Source organism: Osmerus eperlanus, chromosome 10 (genome assembly GCF_963692335.1).
Source record: "Osmerus eperlanus chromosome 10, fOsmEpe2.1, whole genome shotgun sequence".
NCBI classification, from domain to species: Eukaryota; Metazoa; Chordata; class Actinopteri; order Osmeriformes; family Osmeridae; genus Osmerus; species Osmerus eperlanus.
The window spans coordinates 13,496,246-13,520,963 of record NC_085027.1 but is presented as its reverse complement, the minus strand read 5'-3'; positions in this window follow the sequence as shown (position 1 = coordinate 13,520,963).

Below are 24,718 nucleotides of genomic sequence, written 5' to 3'. Positions count from 1 at the left end.
GACATTAATTTAATCTGTATCGACCAATAACAACAGGACACCCATGTACAGTACAGTAGAATGACATGATTTAAAAAGTATTCAGCAAGGACATCTCAACAAAATTATAAAAAGGAGCAGCCATTGTGGCATACTTGGTCACTGTTTTCTACAACCCTCCACTCTAAATATTGACCTATGGAATGTATTTTATTGTGTTGGTCAAGTTTCTCTCTGTGGTTACCAATGTGTAAATAATCTAAAAGGTTTAAGTGGATTATACCAAAGCTGAGCAACACCATTAGTTTCTGATGATGGAGAATGCAGCCAGAACGGGCTAAACACTGTCATTTCCCCATCCCTCTGAATGTCAAATGCTGCTGTCTTTGGCACTCAGCACACCAGGGAGACAGCTGGGGCAAAAAAAAACAAAAAAACCTAAGAACAAGAATACCAACAGAGCTTTGCAACAGACACACCAGAAAGGGCAACTGTGACACACTTCGACTGCAACAGTTTTACACCAGGGAGAGTTGGATAGATTAACACACAAGCACAACATGTAAACACACACACACACACGTGTGCACACATACACACACAAACCAACATACAACCAGAGAAGGACCCTGACTGTTTAATACACAATCAGCTGGACATAAGTGACACTGCTGCACCAAACAGTGATACCACACAGAGACACAGTTTCAAGTCAGTTTTCTCAACAGGAAGCTTCCTATACAACCTTTAACTCCTAAAACAGCTTCATCCACCACTCCATCTCGAGTCCAGTGAAAATGCCCTCCCTCCCCCCCTCCCTCCCTCCCCCCCTCCCTCCCTCCCCCCCCCCCCTCCCTCCCTCCCCCCTCCCTCCCTCCCTCCCTCCCCCCCTCCCTCCCTCCCTCCCTCCATCCTACCACTGAAGGGTCACAGCAGCCAGAAAGAAAACACACCCAGCGGTGGGTTTCCAATTGAATTGTCAGAAGCTGGCTGGTTTAATAATTCCCTGCAAAATAAAAGGGCAGGGAACCTTTGTGAAGGGACCTCACCCGTAACGCTCAGCCGGGGTCTGTCTCCAGTGAACCCTGTATGGTAGAACCTGCCCTGTTATCCTGTCTGAGCATACCACACCGAGGCTGTCTTTCTGTCACCATCCTCCCACCACAGCACACACAACGATGACCAAACATACTTTTGGGTGACCGGGTGGTAGAGGCCATCACTGTAAAGGAACAGGAGGCTTCAAGCAATAATCATCAAATGTTGCCAAAGCATTGAAGCTATTGGAAATCTACCCCAGCCCATATCTGTTTTTAAGTTCACAAGGTTTTGTAATTTCATAATATATGAATGTGCATACTAATGACCACTATGTCAATGTTTATATGTCTATGTGTAACTTAATGTGAATTAAATACATTACATAAACAAACTAACAATTATTCTGAAGATTTTTGATGATACTTACTCTTCTATCTGGACCAAGCACTTATATCAGGATGAAATTCCTTTCATTGTCATATCTGTGTCTATGCCACCTGGTATTGTGGTAGTTGAAAAATGGATTGGGTTCTTCTAAATAATTTTAAAGCCTCAGCAGGAACCAAGATAACTTTTTATCTTCATGTTTCCTCCCTTATCTTTCTGATGCAGTTTGAAGATAAGGACTGATCATCCATGCAGGCACTGTGTACTCACACTGCATGAAATGCATACAATTATGCAAATGGTATTAGAAGTCATAAATCCTTGTTCTAGTGTGAGCTGCTTCACCACGTTTTTACCTTCCTTGTCCCGTCATTCCTGAGGCTTTCTGAAAGATACATCCAGTTTGGACAACACTGCTTAAGAATGTTACAGACATCTGGGAGTTGGGGGAACTTAAAGGTAGAAAATTAAGAATTCAATATATTTCTGTGTATGTAAAATGTTTGTGACATAGAGAGGGAGAGAGAGAGAGAGAGAGAGAGAGAGAGAGAGAGAGAGAGAGAGAGAGAGAGAGAGAGAGAGAGAGAGAGAGAGAGAGTGTGTTTACATGCATAGCTATGTATATTCATGATTGTGATGGATTAAGCCTCTCAATACCGTACTGTAGTTACATAACAATAGCCTGTGCTTTGGAACAAAGAGTTGAATAGAAGCATATATCTGCTGTGCTGTATCTGTGGTATGTATGGTGTGTTCCCAAGCATCCAGCCGACAATAAATAATATTTTGTTATAGATTGCACAAGAAAAATCATGAATATGTATTACAAGTAACGTACGTTTTTGTTGTTGTCACATGGACATTGTTTGTCATATTTTTTATGTATGAATTATTCAAATTATAATATGACAAAAACATATATTTATTTATATTTTATTTCGGTATCCATAAAAGTAGTATTGACTGGTTCAACCTCAAACTCTCTTTGTGTCAACCGTACTCATAAGCAAAGAGTTCACAGAATTCAAGTCCCATAGATTCATACTCATTATAAGAAGCTTATGCGAATACTTAGGAATTACTTTAGACAAAGATTTCTAAATCAAAAACAGCTCCAATGAACATGAATTATTCATATTGCTGATGTGAGTGCATTCCATGAGACGTTACTGTCAATGATAATCAGACGCCGCTGATAAGATAGTGTATCTGGCTCTCAGGCACAAGGGCAGAACGGAGGATCATACTTGTAGATCTGGTGGGACAAAATGTATTATAATGAGTATGATGCAACAGAAAAATAGAAAAAAAAAATCAGTATGATGTTAGGCTTCCCTGCACATGAAGACATCCAGGCCAGATAAGATAATTATCAGACCCACTGCTTGTTCCTTCGTTTTGCAGGGGCATGATTATAAGAAGCAGCTGAATTGCGACTTCTGAACCATTACAATGGAGGTTATCACAGGGTGATGCTAATAAGGGGTACAGCAGTTGGATAATAAAGGCAGCAGGATGAAGGTCTGGTACGGTCATAAGGAGCGAATTAAATTGGCACATCTGCAGAATCAGGCTTTTATAATGATTTGCGGATATGGAATGCACTACATGGTTGTAATAAGAATGAAAAAAATGAAGAAATATAAAATCTGAGCTCAAACCAATACTATTGTCAATGACATATAGCAAGGTTATTCAAGGTACATTTTGAACCCTTAAATCGTACTTTGGTATCTGAAAAAAATCTTCCATATAGTATATGTGTAGTATTCATGTCATGGCAGTGTTGAAAGAATGTATGCTTTTAGAGTTGGCTCAATTAGTGCTACCTCATGCCTAAATTCAACAATTTAGGCATAAGGTACACTCAAACGTGTACATCTTCTGAGTTTTAAGAGACTTAAAATACAGTATGTTAATCAAAATCAAAACCAACTGTTTGTTCTCAAGGACAGAATCTCTTTGGTTTATTTGTTTCTCTCTGTCCCCTTGGCGGGCAGTCTCTGGAGGCTTTCTGGGATTTAGGATTGATGCGGACCGGAGAACGAGAGCCCCAAGAACGCTGCAGGCAAGTGTCACTTCCCATCGGAGGCTTCTAGTAAGTACTTTACATGTTTCAAAACAAAGGTCAGGCGATCGGCGTAAGATGTTTTCACATCTCTACACTTCAACTGTTTGACTTTGACCAAGTCAAAAACACACATCGACCTCATGGGGTTTCTCCTAAGCAATCGTATGTCTTGAAACACTGAAGCCTGCTCAGCCATGCTGGATCTGAAAGTGTGGAAGCCTTTTGATTTTCCAACTGCATAGTCATGCCTGTACTATATCTTCTAGCATAAATATTTTTATGCTTTGATATTCATATACTCTAACAGTCTTGATGTATTTCTGAACACTGGTAGTGGCGGGGATTCCAGTTTAAGAAAGGACGTTTGACAAAAGGAAAAGGCAGGTATGGAATTAGTACACGGTAAAACAAAATTTCAAAGCAAAAAGTGTTTTTCATTTTTTTATGTTTTTCCTTCCAAGTAATTGCTTGTCTCTCTTGGTTACCTCCTCAACACGTTTGAAACATTGAAAAAATCCTCCTTTCAGTGTTCTCATCATGGTTATTCCCTGGATGTGTCGAGCAAAGGGGAGGAGAAGGAAGAGGAGGAGAGGAAGAGCATGAGCAGAGAGCATCCAAGGGTCCCGATGGGTTGTACCACATCGATTGACTCGTGCAATATATCTCATATCGAGAAATCAGCTCAGTGTCATGATGCCTCTTTAGGGAAACTCTCAGACCCTCACAAAGGTTGTAGAAAAACTATTTAAAAAATCTATGGCTGTAGCTTGCCAGCATCCTTTCTGTACATTGCATGTACAATGGATGCCCACAGTCATAACGAAAGAAAGAAAGAAAAATCTGACATTCTTGAAACTAGGTTCCACCATCTGATAAAAAAAACTATTTTAAACTGGTATCTTGTGATTACATAGTGGAAGTAGGTATTAATGTGTCTTTGTAAAGCTTGTCAGTTTTGCTTCCTCCCTCACTTGTTCTTTTTAGGGCTCAATTTCAGGTTTACTGATAAACATACAACTGACCATCTTTCATTCACATTGTATTAACTAGCTACACCACCGTGCATTTAGCAGTTCAATGGTATGGGTGAGAGGTGTTAATAGTGAGGAGTGTTTTTTAACCAATTCACTTTGGTTACAACAATACCAATGTAGATGGAATACAGATGCTAGCCCTACATGGGGAAATACTTATTCTTCAAAATCAATCTTCACTGAGTAAACTACCATTTCTTCACATCGTTTAGCCACTCCAGCAAAGGCAAAGACTTATGTGATCTACTCAAATGTATATGAAAAAACTCAAATTGCTGAGATATTGGAAATGACCAATGAGCATTAACGCATGACACTCTAAGTGGTCCATAGATGACAGATTGATAAATGAGGAAATCACTTTGCTTCATCCACTCAGGTGTGTGTCACTGTTAACTATCAAAGAAATCTAAACATGTATTTGTCTTCATAGCATCAATGTCAAAAGTATATTTCATTGGATGCTGATGCAGGGCAATATTAATCATCATGTTATTGTGGGGCTCAGCATAGAACTGGGCAGAGTCACCCTCTTCTATCCAAGATGGAGTATGCAGAGGAGAAAAGACCAATTTCGTTGCCATGAATGGAAAGTTCTGTAAAGCAGTTTGGAGTGATCCGCCATCAATCACAAGACATTTCTCCTGAGCAGGGAGAAAAAGCTGGATCACCCCATTACCTGGGCACATTTCAGAGTGAATAATGAGCTACCACCAAAAGCATTCAAGAGTTTCTTAAAATGTTGCCTGTGTGGACCTGAAACTGCTCCACATGTGGAACACGTGTTAGACATGAGGTGACTTACATGTTGTTATATTGTCATTTATTGGGTCAGGGTCTTTTGGCTTTTTTTTTCCCCAGAAGTGAACAATGACATGATTAGTTGTTATTCATTAAACCAATAATTTAATTGATTTACACAAACAATCAAATCTTAGGAGAAGACTAAAATATGTATTCAGGACACATTGACCTGAAATGATTGCAATCAGATCCCTCTATATGCATTTTAAGATCAGTTATCATTTTTGAAATTTGAATATAAAAGCCTTGTTACACTTGATGAGGTGAATATTTAATGGATGTGAGGGGAAAAGAAATATGTGTATTGATGAGTTGAGAGTGGAACAATACGGCATAAAAGATTCATTAAGAATTGTTCATCAAAGGTCACTTATGAAAGACCTGCCACTGAATATGCAGATTATTCATTGTTAACAGATATTCAAAATGTGCCATGTCCGTGCTTTGTATGTACTTAGCAGACGAACAGTGAGCCAGAGAATCAGTAAAATAGTTGTCAGAGCATTTTAGGTCAGCTCCATAAAATGGTCTCTCTTTTGGCAAACTAAATACTGGAGTAGAAATCACATTGGCAACATATTTGATTTTGATGCAAAAACATAATTCATCACTGGTGTAATTCATAACATTTACTCTAACAAGTGTGGTTCGCATACAGCTTGTTGCTGAGTTAGAATGTTTGAAATATTTCAGATAACAATAGAAATGCTTCCATTGGAACCCTTTTGCTTTAGGTTTTCACCTAATATAGACTCTCCAGCTAGTGAGCCTTCCCAAACTTGGCCCTAAAAAGGATCTTAATGCCTCATTGCCGTGTAGGGCCATTTAGTGAAGTGGATTTCTAGGGTATTTCTCATGATTATTCCCCTGCTATATTGCACTAGGGCCCCTAAACCTTCACAGCCTGTCCCTGGAGACTGTCCTAATGCGTTCTCATTCCCCTGCCCCCAATGCTAATGGAGTCCATCACAGCTCAGTGTGTTTTCCTTACTCAGGCCCCTGCTAAGGAAAAAATACATTTTCACATTCGATTGCATGTTGGGGGGGGGAGATATTCCATATCGCAAACATATTTTTAAGTTACTGTCGATTCAATCAAATTAATATGCTCATTCAGTGTGTAACGCATACGTACTAAACATCCTATAAGAATCCACACACACGTAATATATTCATTGTTATTAATTAAACTAAATGCACTTAGCTTGTAAATAATAGGCCTCAGATTCCAGTCCAATTGTTTGATCCTCTTTACTCAAAGCTTTAGCACACTGACAAGCACAAAATGATGTGTTCATTGATGATAACCTGTTGTCCTGTCATGAGAATGAATGTAGATTGTTAGCATGCATTTTTTCTACATCCTTATTGTAAACCTGAGGTAGATGTATTTATAGATGTATTGCCAGTTCACATTGTTGCTATAATCACTAAATAGCTGACTAATTAATCTATTAAATAAGTTTACATTTACATTTAGTCATTTAGCAGACGCTCTTATCCAGAGCGACTTACAGTAAGTACAGGGACATTCCCCCGAGGCAAGTAGGGTGAAGTGCCTTGCCCAAGGACACAACGTCATTTGACACGGCCGGGAATCGAACCAGCGACCTTCTGATTACTAGCCCGATTCTCTAACCGCTCAGCCACCTGACAAATAAGTTGTTTTACTGTTGTGATAGTTTTGCTCTCTCAAAAAAGGAACTACTTACTCTCACCTGCAATTAAGATATTTTCCAGTATTTTCCTCAGTTACCTGGGAGTGAAACAACCTGTGCAACTATTGCTAATGATGTCCTGTCAGTTGTGCAGCTGTCCAGAATTAATTGTTGAGATCCCTCCTCGTAAACGGTTATTCCCCAAACATCCAAGACACACAAATTATCACAAACTTCTTTGCAGTGTCAAAGTTATTTCCCAACATACTGTACAATGAGTCCAAAAGTAATTTTATTTTGGGAAAAAAATGAGACCCTTGAATGTATTAATGTCAATGGGACCTCAAATAATCATGCAATGGTTTTCTATTCCAATTGCTTTAGGACATTTTCCTTCTTTCATTAAGAATGTTTTACTTTGTAAGTGAAATTCCATTGATCCCAAAATTGCAATGATTATTTGGTTCTCACCGTTCAAAAGCTTTCTTTAGCCTTGTGTGTAATATTTATCTTGTACGTGTTAATACATAAACATAATGATGTGTTGTGGAGACTGAGGGTATGAGGAATAATTAGAGACTTCATATCATATCGTCAGCTCCAATGTCATTTACTCAAATCACATCCATCTTGTGTTTGTTAACGAACATCATTCATCTCAAAGTCAGCATCAGTGCACGTTATTACTTCTTAATTTCTAAATTTGAAATGTTTAATATCCCAAGATAGATTATAATGTAGCTTTGTCAGATTCAATTTTTGCTATCATACTTATTCTGCACAGCAACTAATTGTCTCATGGACTATTGGAACTTCTCTAGTTTCAGATTTCTCCACATAGTTTGGCTGTATCCATTGTTTTAGGGAGACTAAGGTATGGAATCCAGCCCAAAGTAGATTACCCCTTAGCACCGCATTGTTTGGTAGCTGATTTATTCAGACACCTTTCAAATATATAAAACTGTGCTGTGACTGTATATACTAAACCTGGTGGGCTTTTTGTTAGGCTGCAGGGCCTGATATAAAAGGAGTCATAGGTTAAGCCTGTACAGGGCTCACAGAAACTCATTTCTCTTATCTTTCCTGTTCGTGAACCATGAGAAATAACATTATCAAGGGCCTGTTGTTACAGGGGGAGCAGCTTTACAAGCGAACAGAGGAGATCGCTCAGCTACCGATCTTAGGAATGTGTCCAATCGTGGCTCTAATCTGGCTATTGTACTTACCCTTATCAGACCCTTACTGCTGTGAATGGAACAAAGAAAAATATCTTGCAATCCATAAATCATAACTTCAAACATTATGTTAGGTCACTACTTAAACTGTCTGCCGGGTTAGAGGTTTGTCTGTCGTGTCCAAGCACTGCCATAATATTTACTCTAAGACCGTTTTACAATTTCAATTGAAAATCTAGACCTGGTATGATAATAATATGACACACAATTTATTATTTTTTTCACATATATATGTGTACAGATGGTTTTATGTTAATGAGAATAATACGTAAATGTTAAATGTTACTTCCTGGATGATGACAGTACTCACTGCTGTAATAAATCTGATACAAAGACTGCCATTGTCTTATCAACTTTCTGTTTGATGGACAAGCATGCATATCCAGTGAGGAATGAAACCGCCATGTTGTTTAGGGAAGTATTGTGATAACATTGCTATTCCTGTCAGGTATGTGTATGTATGCACAAGTGAGCTGTTCATCAGTCTCACTCCACCTATTTTCCTGGGAGACCTTTTTCTTTTTTTACTCAAAACTCAGTTTGAAAGAGAAGCTTTGGTGTAAGCACACAGGTCGCTTGGGAACAAGTCCCCAAAGGCACATGGAAAAAAGAACTGCTTCAAAAGAGACCACGATACCAGGGTGAATTGTATAACGAAAAATACAATGATTAAAAGTGAAATGTTTGTTTGAAGATAATGTTATTTTGGAAGAAAACTCTCTTCAGAGAGCTTCTCACCAGACAGGAAAGGTGGCTAAAGCGAAAGTGGGAAACAGAGGCTTACGTATTTCTCACAGTTGTGCAGACGTGTACCAAATCAGCAACAGAGTAGGATCTTGAAGTATTACTATTCATCCAACATCCTTCCTGCACAGCTGCAATGTTTTACTTTCCCTTCAAACACTTAGCCACTGTGCTATTCTAAAGCTATGCCATGCAGCTTGTACTGTGTAACGTACACTATAAGTCTGTACAATGAAAGTCCTCTTCTCTTGTCAAAATGGAAAGTGAGTTTTGAGGGAGGAGAGACCAGATTCTACAACTACTTAGATCCATCTTTGTAAGGTTACAAGCTATCAATTTTTCTTGTGCAGCTAGAACAGGTGCACATTAGTATGCAGCACTGGCCTTCTTACAAGGCTGACTGCATGGGTCAAGTCAGAACCACATCTGGACTGGGTCGCTACAGCTTTAACCCCTCGACTCATTATGTGAAATTATGAGGAGGAGGATAACTATGAAAATTGAAATGGGTCAGAGACGGGGATAATGTCACAGCCACGAGTTGAACAGACAGGTCTATCATCCCAGTGAATCCATTTGATGTACGCGGGTTGTTGAAATGAATGGTTTAGCTGAAGTGTACACACTCTGCCGAATGGGATCCAGACATCAATTGACTTTCACATGATCACTAGCGAGTCTTATTAAACGTCTGTTCATTTTAAGAGCATAATCTATGCAGGTTTTCATAATGATTCACATGCCTGATTTATGATCTGTAGTTGCTGGCACATTTTTATGCAACTCATAATATACCTTGTTATCACATACCATAACATGCCGGCCGATTTGAAGAAGAAAACAATCACAGCTTTAGATGATGGACCAACTTGTCAGTGACAACATAATATAGCTGGAGCTTTGTGACTGTTGCTCACCAGGGCATCAGGGAACTTTAGACATTTCCCTTTGTCCTCTCTCTCTCTCTGAAGTCTCATGCAGACCTCAACTCTCTATTTCCTTGCAATTATGTATTCTTTTAACGGCATGACTTTGCATAAATAACAGCTAATTGAAAATAAATGGAATGTGATGGTATTTGATTATCTGTTTTTCATTTTCTGGAAAGATTATGCAAATGATCTCAATTTGCATATCACCGTACGGGAAATGAAATGAAATGTCTGTCTAGATTATTATTTTTTTCCCTCCGACATCACAATGCAAACTTCTTTAATCTCATGAATTTGGGATTAGTTTCACATTTCGTGTGATGCTCCAATTTTGCGCAGCAGAGGGAGGTCATTTACACAGAGAGAGAGCTTGAGTTTGCTCCAGTAGGTGAAGACAATAGCTGTAATAAAGTTTAAACCGGCTTTGTTATTCTACTTAAAGCCTGACTGAGTCCTGGTATTTGTCACAACTGCTCATTGTTGGCAGGCAGATATGCAGGGAGACGGCAGGAGAGAGATGATGAAGAGTTTACTCCCCTACCGTCGGGCTGGAGTAAATGGAAGAAATGAAAAGCCTGTAATATGAGTAGATGGTGAATTACTATCCTGTCAGGTGCCCCGGCCCAGCTTTATCTTCACAGCAATGGACTGTAACACAAAGAGGCTGTGAGGGCCCAGTCTTAGGCCTTTAGTGACTTGCTGTTACTCTGGTATGGTAATATAGAGCCAATTATGCCTTTTCAATCCTGGAATACCATCTTTATCATCCCTTTTTGGCAGTGTGTATAGTTACAATGTACTTTAATTACAGTAAATTCTGTTTAAGTGTTTTTGTGTGATGCCTTTGAATACATACGGCTGCAATGTATCATGTGCAGTGGAAGACAATGTGCAGCGAAATAAGACAAACACTACAAAACTAAAAACTTTTTGCACTGGCCTTCTTTCAAAAAGTTGTCTCATCCAACCCTCCTTGTGCCTGCCCTTCACAGTTCTGATGAGACAACCTCCAAGCATTTTGGATAATGTGAATGATAAATTATGTTCTGTTGTGCTGAGTATTGTATTGATGCATTCCGCTAAATGCCCTAGGTGTGGACCAGTCAATACAACATGGTGCATATCCACAGATCAATCCTCTCAGAAGGCTCTCTGAAGAGGTAGCCCTGGAGTTTGATTTCATTTTAAGCGCAAGTCCTTCTTTCGATTCTCAGTTCAATTAATTTGACTTAGTGTAACATTGATTCAATAAAATGCAAATAATATTGAATTGGAAAGGCACATGTAAGTGAAAAACATGTGGGTTTCCACCGGTTGCTTACTTGTGTCTGTAAAATAAATATGAAATAAACATTTCAAAGAAATGTTGGGGACAATCTGGAGAGTCGCCCAGAAACTTTTCAGATCACCTTCTACCAATAAAAGAAAGATAATGAGATATTGGTATAATTATTCAACCATACCATGCTGTAGAGAATACAAAATCATGCCCTTTATAAAGGAGATTCATAATATTGCGCAATTCACTAGCTGGGGGAAGATTATTGTACTTTTGATCAAATGTTACTTCTCTCTTTCATGCAACAAGCATTCAACTGTTCCATCCCTTTTATATATGTCACCCAAGATTATTATTTGATCATCACTATCTCTCATTTGTTCCAACACAGCATGACATGGATATTGTTTGACGTTATGGGCAAAAAGGCAGAGTAGTAGAATTCATACTGAAAATGTATGTATGCAGAGTTTCAAGTACTCATGTTTTCTTGTCACTTGGATGGAACATTGATAAAAAAAAGAAGTTGAGAAAATAAGTTTCTGTCGTATCAAGACTCTGAAGGGTATTAGACAGCAACAGGAGGCCTCCCCGAGGTACCCTTCTCTGATCTCGCCCCCCTGGCAGGAATGTAATTAAACGCATCTAAACAGCCAGCCACTGAGACGCTCGGCAAGGCTCTAACAGGCATGTGTCCTTCATCTGGTTTTGCCACCGCAAACAAAAGCGGAAACATGGAGCGTGCTGCACGCTCGTCTTTTGTCTCGGCGCAATGCCTGGAGACGGCGTTAAGCTGCTCCTCATGGCGTCCCTGTTATCACAGGCCGCGGGGGTTCATCCATGTCTGGGTGAAGAGAGCGGGAAGCATGTCGCTGTAGTCTGGGGTGGCCGGTTTCCTCTCTGTGTCTCCTCTTCTTCATCTGGAAGCAGTCAAAAGATGGAGAGAGATGACGGCGGATGTCCACCACACACATCATCAAGAGATGTTGTTTCTTGTTCACAATGTTATCACTTGAAAGGGAGGAGGAGGCAGAGTCAGAAGGGAAGAGTGCGATCGCGGGTAAAGAGAGAGAGAAAGACCCCTCACAGAGAGGGAGAAGGAGAGAGAGAGAGAGAGAGAGAGTGACAGAGAAAGACAGAGAGAGACAGAGAAAGATAAAGGGAAGACTATATAGAGTGAGCTTGTGAGAGAGAAATACATCTGTACCTACTGTGTCTTCTAATGAGCCTTGGTTGTAGACTTGTGGTGCCAATTTCCATTACAGGAGTAGAGACACACTGTGTTTCAGCACCAACACCTGGTGGACAGCTCCCAAGCCTCTCACAGACATGTGGAGAGGCTTTGGAACCATGCTGTACTGTTACATGTATTAGTTAGAGCTTTTCTCAATCCCCTGCCTTTCTTCGCAGTATCTACTGGTATTGCAGAATCTAATTAACCAGGAGTACTGTATGTGTTAATGGGATGGTGTAAGGATGACAAAGCCTGTTTGTCTGTGAATTACTTTCATGGTGCTGGAATGTTTATTCAGCTTAAGGATACATCAGTTGTGCAATGCTGTACTATAACTATATGAATGCATTTATAAACAGATCTATGCAGTGTGGACCCACCCCTGCTCATATGTTTGTTTGTTATTTACAATGTGCAAAGAAAGAACAACAAACTCATTGCAAGATATCTTAAAAAAATAAATAAGATTACAATATAAATTAAGTGCATTATGCACATATTACCAGATGTGCATTTTCCACCCAGTGAGCGCTTTAATGCTCTTTAGTGATCAGGCACCAAAGACCCATTTTGAAAAAGTGCAAGAGAAGAAAAAAAAAGTTTGCAGTGAGACAACTCATTAATTGTGTTCTTTAGGGGGACCAGCTGTGATAGATTTTTTCCTCCCCTCCAGGCATATACAGTCCATCAAATATTTCCTAGTGTATCCAAGCCTATGTGAAACTCAAAGTTTTTCCCGCTGTCCATATTAAGACAGGTACCCAATGATACTATTGCATCGTTCAATGGGAGACACATTCATACACTTAGAATGATAATCACACAGACGAACAGCCTCTCAACAGCAATGCAGTGTGTCGATGCATGCAATGGGGATATTGCTAGTTCTATCACATACAAACGGCTTAGAGAATGCAATAGGATTGAGTGATAAAACACAATGGGGCTTAAAGCTAAAGGTCCTCATTTAAATAATGGAAAAGCATAGTGAGTATTCCTCCAACGTGAAAATGACGAGAGGCAACAAAAAAAAACACAGCCAGTTAGACATCTGACATCACATGATTTGACAAATTAAATATTCATGTGTGGAATTATGAAAAATTGATTAGGTTGTAATTGCGATCGAGGTCTAGGGCACTGTGGTAGGACGTTGGAGGCTTTAATGAGCCGTCTATGTTATTCTGAAATGTGATTAGAGAATGTCCAATAGTTGAATTGAAAGCAGGAGCAAAGTCAACAGACAACAAGTAATCAGAACATTGTGTTCATTACAACACCGTGTGATTAGATGTCAAACAGTGAAGGTACTCTCTCTGACATTATGCTAACAGTGCTGGCACAGTATATCCACCCAAAATATAGGACCCATTCATTGAATATATTTTGAGGTTAGTGGTCACAAAGGTATAACATATTGTATTCCAGAACTTTATCAGGCCGTATACTGGTATACTGGAATGAAAAAAAAAAAATATATATATATAGATATATATATATAACAATTATAATAATAATAATAAGAGTAATAATAATAATAATAAATAAAATATATATATAATTTTTGGAACGTGTTGTAGACTTTCACTTTCTCTCCTTCCATTTTATTGTGATTTTATCTAGAAGGTATAACCCTGAATTCCAGCATCCTAACGATGAAGGATACTCATACCTTGAAGCCATACATGGTCATTACCAACACCTGAGCCACACTGTGTCACACCTGGATAGGGAAAACGTCTTAGTCTGAAGGACCTCATGACCACTGGTGGAGAGAAAGAGTAATGGAGAGAGAAAGAGGATAGGGTGGAACACTTCCAGGGAAACTAAGTTAAAGTCTCGATTTTGAAGAGTGACCTTCATTTCAGGGAAAAGTTGTATGTTCTCTGAACATAGTTGTTGTGTTCACACTTTGCGACGTTCCTGTTCCGTTCCTGTGGGTTAGGGAACGATTTGTTGAGACATGTACAAGCCCTGTGGGACCTCTTTTATGACCCCTGAAAATAACCTTGTGTATCTGTGAAGGTAACAGTCCACTCAACTTCCACTTCCCTGTTTACCAAACACTCCTCACCCTTCACAGACCCACGTTTCAATTTCCTCAAGAGGACAACACACCAATTATTCCATGTGTATCTTGATTGAATAATAGGACTTTTAATTGTCTTGTCTTTCACAATTACGTCAAGGCCGCAGCCTTTAATTAAGAGTATGCCAATTACTTTTTTTGTTCCAGATGATGGAAGTAATTACTGTCACCTTGCTAAGTGAGAAAAGTAATTAATCCTTTTTGGTTTTGCCAAATCCCATTTTTTTTGGTCATTAGTTGGCCTATTAATCCTAAACAGATTATAAAGCCATTTAATTATCGGAGAAAACATAATGTCCGCATACAAGCAGGACTCACCATAAAATAGTGCACATACTTTACTTTTCGAAACGGTTAATTTAAAAGTCAAGTAATTTCTTTATGTGGACAGTGAATTGCTGTGTGTTAATATTTATGGTTGGTGATTGTGTAATATGTCTTCTTGCACAGAGACTGCATATTGGAGGGGGTTATTGGATGTTCTCTTTTTAATCATTTATCGGACTAGTCCAGGTGGTTTGTGCATTCAGGACATGCTTTGATGCAAGGCCATTGCGGTGGCCCACAGAATGTGTGGATGTCTGGAGATCTGGAGCTCCCAGTCTCTCTGTGGCTCCAGTGTTAGGGCTGTAGGACTCAAACCTGTCCATTGTACAGGTCTGAAAGGATAGTAAGATCCATCCCCATCTGTGCCAGCCTCTACCCCCCTCTTCCAACCCCATTCATCAGTCCTCATCCAACCAGCCATGTCTGTCTCTCTCTGGCACCTGCAAACTACACAGAGCCATGTCGCTCTGCGTAAGTTAGGAAAAGGAGTGAGTAATGTAATTGTGTCCGCCCTCTTGTCTGTCACATCATCTGCCTGGAGTTTTGACATGTTTAGGTTGTTGTCATCTCTTCTGGTGAACCGCATCTTAAAGCAGCCTGGATCTGCAGGGACAATGCTGTTTGTCATTTTGTGAAGCATGCCATTTTACAAAATAGAAGCAGCAGAATAAAGATCACTACATAAGCTTTGGGTTTAAATAGACTGATTTCAAATTCAAGTCCTGCCTCTGAACCAACTGTTGGCCATTCTCCTATAAAATTGGTATTGCATATTTGTGTTGTTTTTTTAAGCTTTCCCCCCCCCTCCCTCTCTTCCTCCCTCCTTCCCTCCATCGCCTGCCTCCATTCCCTGTGATGAATCTCAATTATGGCAAGGTCACCTCTCATGCTGATCTCTCTGGTGCTTTATTGGAACTGGCAGTGGTTCCACACTATCATGGCGTGCTTATTGACAGCCAGAATCCTCTCCAAACAAGAACGGCAGATATGTGGAAAAAGTTAGAGCCTCTCCCCTAATTTCTGGCGACAGAATTGGCACATCCACTTCATACTCTGCCTAATGGCCTGGAATCGTCCCTTTGTGTGTCTCCGGGGATTGTTGGAAGCGGGAGGGGGGAGCATATTCATATGGTGGTTGGTCATGCCACCGTGTCTGGCTTTACATTTGCATGTCTGTCATGCTTCGGACTCCGTGGTTGCTTCGCCATAGAGCATACATGTTTTCTTTATCCTGTTACTAACATAATGAATGAAGATTAGCTGCCTGGGCTGCATATACGCTACAGAACTTACCATAAGCCAACTTTGTGATGTTCAACAACGCATCACCTTGCTTGAAAAGGTAACAGTGTTATATTTACTTCAATTATTTCTTGACATCACTGAAGTTACAATGACCCCCTACTTTACTTTATGATATTTTATGTCAATCTTTTGTTAATTGAGTGCTTAATCATTACATCCTGATGTGAAAATTACTTACCATGCGCGTTCCTAGAGTATGACAAGAAGGAAGCAGAATTAACTTGTTTTTATCAACACAGGTCTAATATGTTGGGTGGCACTAAGTGATGACATCTAGCCACTTACTTTTCACACAGATGCTAGTACGTGTAATTGCTGTCACAATGCACCAGTTTCGACGTATAAAATTAGGTTAAAAACGTTATTGTTTAGTCAATTCTACGACTGTTAAAGGTAAGTATGTTACTAGTTGGAGGCAACAGGGGACGGGTTGTTTCCATCCTTATTCTTTAAGTATAACTTATTTTAGAGTTCTCTTCCCCTGGAACAGATTTCATGTTCCAAATGAGGGGGGCTGTCGCTGTCTTGGTGTGTGGGGTTGCATCAAATTCCCCTTTTTTGCTCTGTTAAATTGCTGCACCAGTCCACACTTGACCGGTGGGGATCTCATTCTATTATGACTGTAACTGTTAGCTGCTCCTGGCATTCTCTAATCCCTGCTCTCCTCTCTCTGTCCCCCCCCACACACATCCCTTGTGGTGTGGGGGGTTTGAGTTGTCAGCACCTGCCTGGTCGTCGGTCAGCCAACGCTGGACCTGGTCGCGAGTCTCCCGGTCCTGTCCTACATCTATAAAGTTGAATAATGGATTTTGGTGTTTTAAAAACCCATCGACACTGTATGACTATGTTTAGCCTGTATTCTGCTCCTCTCTCCCACCAACCGTCTCTGGAGGGGATCCCTCTCTGAATTGGTCCTCCCAAGGTTTCTTCCATTTTTTTTTTTCTCCTGTTGAGAGTTTTTTGGGAGTTTTTCCTTGTCTTCCTTGAGGGTTTAGGTTGGTTGAGGGGCAGTTCTATGGGCATATGTGAAGCCCTCTGTGACATGCTTGCGTGTAAAAAGGGCTATACAAATAAATTTGATTTGATTTGATTTGACCAGCTGTTGCCGGTGGAAAAAACACGAAGCCGAGAAGGTTTGTTTGACAGTTGTCAGTGGCATGTGGCTGAGCTGTAAGGCTGAAACTGACTTTTAATAGGTCTGCAATGTATCTTGTTTCTTATTATCAGGTTGTTTACTTCAATTATGTATTTTATCTCCCAATTTACAGTTGCCCACACACTGACTACTCTCTCCCTCTCTCTCCTCTCTTCCTGCTGACGTTTGAACATAATATTTTTATTAATATTTGTTTTGATTAATCTGAACTAATTATATAATTTGAATTATTAATAGAATATACAATTACTCAAAATGCAAAGCGTTTTCCACACCTCTCATGTTTGGATGAATGGCAAGTTCCTGGCAGTGTGGGTGTATGTGCCTTCTCTCTCCTTTCTTCTAAAAGTTAACTTGACAGCAACAACACATTCCAGACTAATCACAGTGTAGCTTTACAGGAGACACTGGCTCCAGAACTTTGTGACAGTCCTTAGAGGTGTTTTATGACATGAGTTAAGCTTTACACTGTGCAAAGAGTTGGATGGTTCTCGGAAGATTACTGTATCAACCCTACACTTAAGGCTGAGCTAGTGCTGTCAGTCAAAGCCTATTGAGGTATTAGGCCCTGGCTGATTTCATGATAGCATGATGTCTGTGTTGCTTCCATTGTGTGTTTGGCGTTAGGGCCTCAATGCTTTCTCAAATACATACTTGGTGCTTGAAAATTAAACATACAGTTTGTTTAAATGACAGCACATTTTTCAATGTGGTTCATCAATTACATTTGCCGCCAACACTATTGACCCAGGAAGTACAGTACATATGTGATCTTCTCTTGGGTAACTTTGCACACCGTTCAGGTTGTCCCTCCCCCTTTGGCTTCTGTGGAAACTTCTATTTATTTCAGTATATGCTGATGAACTGAACTAAATGCTATGCTGTGGGGTTTAGACTTCCCATTAGGCAGAGAAAGCATACATTTACATGGTTGACTGCTGTAATCTTCATGAACTCACCATAAATAGGGAATAGAGGGCTAGTGTAGCGCCAGATTAATGCTGCTATCAAATGGTGTGGGACAGGAAAGAGATTCCTAATGAGGTGGAAAACACAGAGCTGTTCACTTCTGTGAGACCAGACTCCCCCCCTCCTGGCTGCCGGGATGTGGAACCCTCTACACACTCTCATGGGGGGTTTCTTGTTTTTTGGATAAATCTCAAACATAGTTTAACGTATCATTAGGACCAACATTCCAAGCCGAACCAAATGAGCAACTTTAAAACATACGTAGGAGTAGTTTGGTGTAACAAAACTGGTACGAACACACAAACAGCAATGGCATTTTTGTCAAAAGAGGCTCGTTTGTTCTCTGTCTATCTTCCTATCCTTCTGAACTGCCCTTGGCTGTGATACCTGTCAACCTGTGACATCATCCTCTCAGCTGTTTGTCCCTCTCCACCCCTGTCTCTGTCTCCATCTTGTGATACGTCTGCTCTCCTCACAGACTGGCTTGCTTCCCTCCCGACCGTCACCACGGCGACAAGAGGAAGGGGATGAACTTGGCGGCTTCGATACATTTCCGGGTGTGACCCGCGGAGTTCCATCAATGTTTGATGTCCTCTGGCTCCGAGCCACTTAAGAAGGTATTGTTGAATGTTTTATTTAGAGCAGCATTGGAGCTGTGTTAAACTTTTAGCAGCCTGTCACTTTCACAGTCCGACAGCGGAATATCACAATAGAGATATGGTAGCTAGGGAGGCTCCTCTCTGGAGTTCACACAGACAGGTGGCTAAAGGCTGGCAGTGGCCCCATGTTTTACAAACGACCCCAGTTTCTAAGCCCACCTTCCTCCCTGATTGACAGACTTTGTTTATTTTTGTGTGGTTCCTCCAAAGGATGCCTCAAATCTCTAATACAAAATCTGCACACTACACAGCTGGCAGCGGGCTTGTATGCTAATGTAAACCCCCCCAAAAAGAAGAAAAAACCTGAAGCAGGTTTTAAACATAATGAAAAAATCGATCTCTTTCTTTTCTGGAGGTCGGTAAAACACGCCATAACCACTGTGGGCAATGACATATTTATCTTACTTGAACCAAGTGACAGTGGTCTCTGCAGCTATTTCATTTCACATTCTGCCGCAAAAGTTCAGAATTAATACAATTGTAGAGCGGGGTGTCACGATGTAGTGTTCCTTATTGGAGATGTTATGTGTTATGTATGACCAGTCAGGAAAGGCTTAAGGGCAGCATGTCCAGCCATGATGCACCCAGACAAGAGAATAAATCAGCACACAATTAGGGCTTGTGATTTCATTTATGGTACCTAGGAGCGCTCTGATGCCAGATTCTGGCAGATGTCATTTCTAGGCAATTGATTTTGTTGCCGTCCTGAGGCTTTGCCCCCTCTACCCAAGATTAAAAATGAAACACCGGCTTGAGCCAAATGACTGTCCAGGAAATTCCTACGTGATAGCAGTGGAATAACGCAAGAACCCTCATTGGCACAGGCAAGGGCAAACACACAAATGCAAAACCTTGCAGACACACCACATGCACATGTAAATACATGGCGATGCACACACACACACACACACACACACTTACAGACACACATAACCAAATAACTGTCCAAGCAATTCAAGCATGATTGAAAATGAATAATTTGCATGTGTGTGTGTGTGTGAGTACACATTGCCTCATTTAACTGCATTAGGCAGGACAGTGCTAACAAGTGGGGGACAGGGGAGGGGTTGTGTACATGCCAATGGGACATGGCAGAAACTGTGTCCCTACAAAGGTGCTATTACTGTTGTGTTCTGACTCATAATGACACTCACCTACCAGAATAGTTTAGGGAACATACATGTAGTCACATTCTAAGAAGACTCGACTACATGTATGCACTAAATCAAACACAAGTATATCTGAACTAATGTATGGTGTTTCCTTTGAAATGAACACGTTCACCATCGGGCACAACCATTTCTGTTTTACAGAAAATAATAACAATGTAAATTTTTCTGTGAAACCATATGGGGGCATTGTCAAAGTATATACTGCAGCTTTATTAGCGTATTAACGACAGACTGACAAAGCCCTCTCAAGCCTGAACCAGCAGCCACTCTGTTTGCACGCCATTCTTTGATGGCAGGGACTGTGAGCTGGCATGCATTGCTTTGATTAGAGCATCAGCAAAAAAAGAAAAAAAAGAAAGAAAAACAGGAGAGGAAAAGGAGGAGATATCTCAGCTTGCTGTGTAACATTTGCAATGCCATTTGATTAAACCCGGAGCTTAAACAAAGTACAATAGGGGGACATGAAAGAGTAGAGTGAGGGCCAGACTTGACTGCTGTGTCTCTTGTTTATGTCTTGAGGATGTCTGGTAGCAGCAGTTCTGGCTTCACTACAATAGGTAAATGAGGGTCCCATGGGAAGACTGGGTGGTCCTGGGGGGCTCTGCTCCCACTTCTCTCACCCCCACTCCTAATTAGACTCAGATCTGGAGTTTATTAACACATGAAAGATATGCATGACATATCTCCTTGTTTCCGGCTCACTTTTATGGTAAGAGAGAGTGGCTTTATTATGAAGTTGTTTTTTGTTGTTGTTTTGTTTTGGCTGAACTTGATACGTTTCTCTTACAAACAACAAGGTCATTTGTTAATTAATGTATCCTCAAAAGGTAGTGTAAACTTGTAAAATGTACAGGATATATTTATGTATTTATTTTGTAAGGCAAGTATTTGATTGCATCCAATTGTTTTGTTATGCTGTGTTACTGTAAGCTTCATTAGGGACAAGGAAGAACCTACATGAGGACACAGAGGGAAAAACCAAGAATAATCATGTTCCATTATTCAAGACTAAGAAAAGATTAGAGACAGGGAAGAAGATTTGTCAAAGACAAAATACAAATATCAAACAGGGAGTGTTCTAGTCGGCCTCAGCATGATTTCACTTTAACTGTGTTTGAAAATGCATTCTCTGTGATTCAATGCTGAAACACAATACTTTTTTTTTCTTTGAAGGCTGATGCTTTTGGCCATATCAATTGTTTGCAGCATTCACAGTAGGCCTAAGTGCTAGAATATTAAACGTCAATTTGGTTTCCAGTTTGTGAATTACTAAGATAATGCATAATACATATCTTTATCTTTTTGTACAGCATATCATTGCTACTGGGGATATTGAAGCTTGGGAATGTGTTTTGTCAAATGAGTGTTTTTACATAATTTAAAAATGTCTATGCTTGATTGTTGTTATCTCAAAGAGCTGCAGGCAAACCTTTGTATGTAACTGATTTCCAAGTGTTTCTTTAATGTAGTGAGTTTATATTGCCAAACTTCCATTAGAGTTGTTGTTGAAAGCATCCGATTTCTATACAACATATCAGGTAGTGCTTTCCTAAACTAAATTAAAGGTTTCAACAGTTTTCCAAAATTGGTCAATTATTTCTCCATTCATCAAGCCACCCTCATCCTTTTGAAATTCATGAAAACAATACACACTGATCACAAACAGTTATTGAACTGTCACTTTTCATAGTGAACAGCTCTTACATAAATATACAGTTTCTCAACAACAGTTAATCTACCATGTAAGATTTTTGGTCTCTACCGATGCATGGTCTTTAAACATGAGCAATACATTCAGAGGATTTTCACAGTGTGTTGACTCACTGGCTTCACGCGGTATATCCGTTCAATTTTAGGTTTAAATCCGAGAGAGAGGAAAAAACGATTGAACTGTGTTCTTTTTTAACATAGCAAGACCTCAGCAAGGTGCAGGAGTCTATCCTTTAAAGCGGTCTTTTCTTCATATTTCTTTTCTACTGCAAACAGTGTGTCAGTGAAGATGGATGCTCCAGGAGAGAGAAAGAAGCCTAAATAAGATAAATACAATACATTGGGCTTTTTCCCTAGGGGAATAGGATCATTTAGCATAAGATTAATAAAGGATTGGAGAGGTATCCTATGGATTATGGAACCACACCGCTCCAGTATGACTTGAAAAGGCACAGAGTGGGAGAACACACAGAGAGAGAGAGACATAGAGAGAAATGGAGAGCTAGAGAGAGCATGAGCGAGGATGGAGGTCTGGTGCAGGTTTAATAATGTACACAGGGTAGCCAGAGTGGTCAGACGCAGTGGGGGGTGACATTTGGTTTGAGGGGCTCACAGGGAGGAGGGGTCAGAGGGTAACCATTGACAGAGAACTGAGCTGGAGTGGAGGGAGATGTAGGGCCGGTACCAGGGGGACCGGGGAGAGGGGGACAGGGGAGAGGGGGCCGGGGGGGTCAGTGTCAGAGTGCTTCCTCCATTTCAGTAAGAGCTTGGTCAACACAACCATGTAAACATACCTCTATCTATAATACTAAGACACATGATGGGGTTTGCTGGTGTAGAGGTAATAAGCAAAGGAAAAGAAAAAAGAATCAATCAATACATCAAACTGTATTTGGGTTGCGAACAGCGAATCCTGTGCTCTTCACAGTAAGACAAATAGAGTGACACACAAACAACAAAAGGACAAAGAGCAAACTTTAATAAACTTTGGTTCTGGGCTTGAACGTCTGTTGGCCAAGCCCGATGCAGTGCAGCATTCCATCTGTTCTGTTGTGTCTGCACCCTCGACAAGCCAAGGTCAGTCAACCTTGAGCCTTCCCAGTGCACCACGGGAGCCGAGCTGTTGCATTGTTGCATGTTCATCTTGAAGTTTATTGAACAAGACTGATTTCATCGACCAAGGCTGCTTGTGTTCACTCTCACACTAAAACGTTTATGCTGATGCTGATACGTGTAGCTGTGGTGTTGGGTCAGACCCATGTCAGTTCTTCGTGGGAGAGATTCTCAAACATTAGCCACATGCCATGCCAGCACGCAATCCACTAACCGTCTCCTTGCTGTTTTAGTAACGCCAAATTAGAGTTCAAATAGAGAAGGAATAAACAATAATAAGTGGACTGCGAGGCCCAGAGTGCTGCCTGGGTGGCACTGAGCATGGGCTAATGGAAGCTTAGCAAGGATCCAATGCCCTGAAAGGATTTGTGTAAATATGCTGTTTGCTCACGATCAACATTGTATTTAATAACATGGCTGAATATTAAATAATCTTTTGATCTTCTTTTCATTAGGGGGCCTCCCCATGTGTGTTCGTTTTTTCTTCATAAATTAAGTCACCCCCCACCACCCACCCCCCCACCCACCGCAATATCTTGCAGTATACACAAGAGGAAAATGAACAAGGACACAAAAACCTCTTTTAAAGATTAGTTGGAATACCAGGCTATTTACAACACTCTTAATTGGTCCTACTCTGAAAAAAAACGAAAAAAAACACCAACTTTGTTTTAGAGAACTCGTTTTCCTCTCCTCTGTCCTGTCCGCTTCACAGCTCCACAGAGCAATGCTTGTCTCTGTGGATGCCTGATTTACAATAGTCATATTTTAGGCTGTGTCATGTCGGACCGGATTGCTCTCACCTACGGGAGCAGTATTTCATTCAGAGGTGACGTGTACCCGGTTATTAGGTCCACCACAGAACCCTGCAGCATTCCCAGCACACCACAGCCTCGTAAAACTGTAGGTACAGTATCCTGAGGCATGATGGATGCCCGCTCCCTAAAGGCTAATAAAGTAGCACCTTGTTCTATAGCTAGTTATAGTTTGATTATCAAACTTGGCTATTTCATGGTCCTGTTAATTTATTACCTGGGGCTTTGGTAAACAGTCTGCTATGATACACAGTCCCATTGTGTTTTATTCTGGTGCCAAGTAATAAGCAAAGTAAAAAAAAAAAAAAGAAGATCAATCAATCTAACTTTATTTGTGTTTCTTACAGTCAATGTAAGCTAACTCACAATAAAACGAGAGACATGGAGAGTCATATAGACAACCCTAGAACAAAAACTAGTATTAACTCAGATGTCACACCTTTCACTATAGACAACAAAGAGTAATACGTGAAAAATACATACAGTACATACAAAAGACACGTGGATGCAAAAGTGTATCGTAGCAAGACCAAAGCAAATACAGGTATATGTTTTTATGTGCTTAGCCTTCAGTCTTGTGAAGTGCGTCACAACGCCAAGGGAGGTGCTTTGTAATGAAAGATCTCTGATAGAGGTAAGCCTTTTGAGAACATACCGTGCCGGCTCAGAACACAGTGTAATCAGTACAATATTTAGGTCATGATGAAAATGTATTCTCCTAACTCATTAGTAACACACCTTTGGTTCATAAACAAAAGGCAGAATACGTTCACCTGTTCACTTCCCATTAGGTCTGCATGATGGTGCCTAATTATCTTGGATCATGTACTGTATGAGGCCATTCATTATGGTAGGAACCGCTAATGAGAGAGGCCAGGAGAGGTTCATGTGTGAGTCACACAGACTATAACTACGGTAGTGCACCTCTCAAAGTAAACTGATGTGGCCACAGCATGTGTGTTTTAGTAGACAATGATACAAAATAGTAGCCATGCCTTTGTTTAA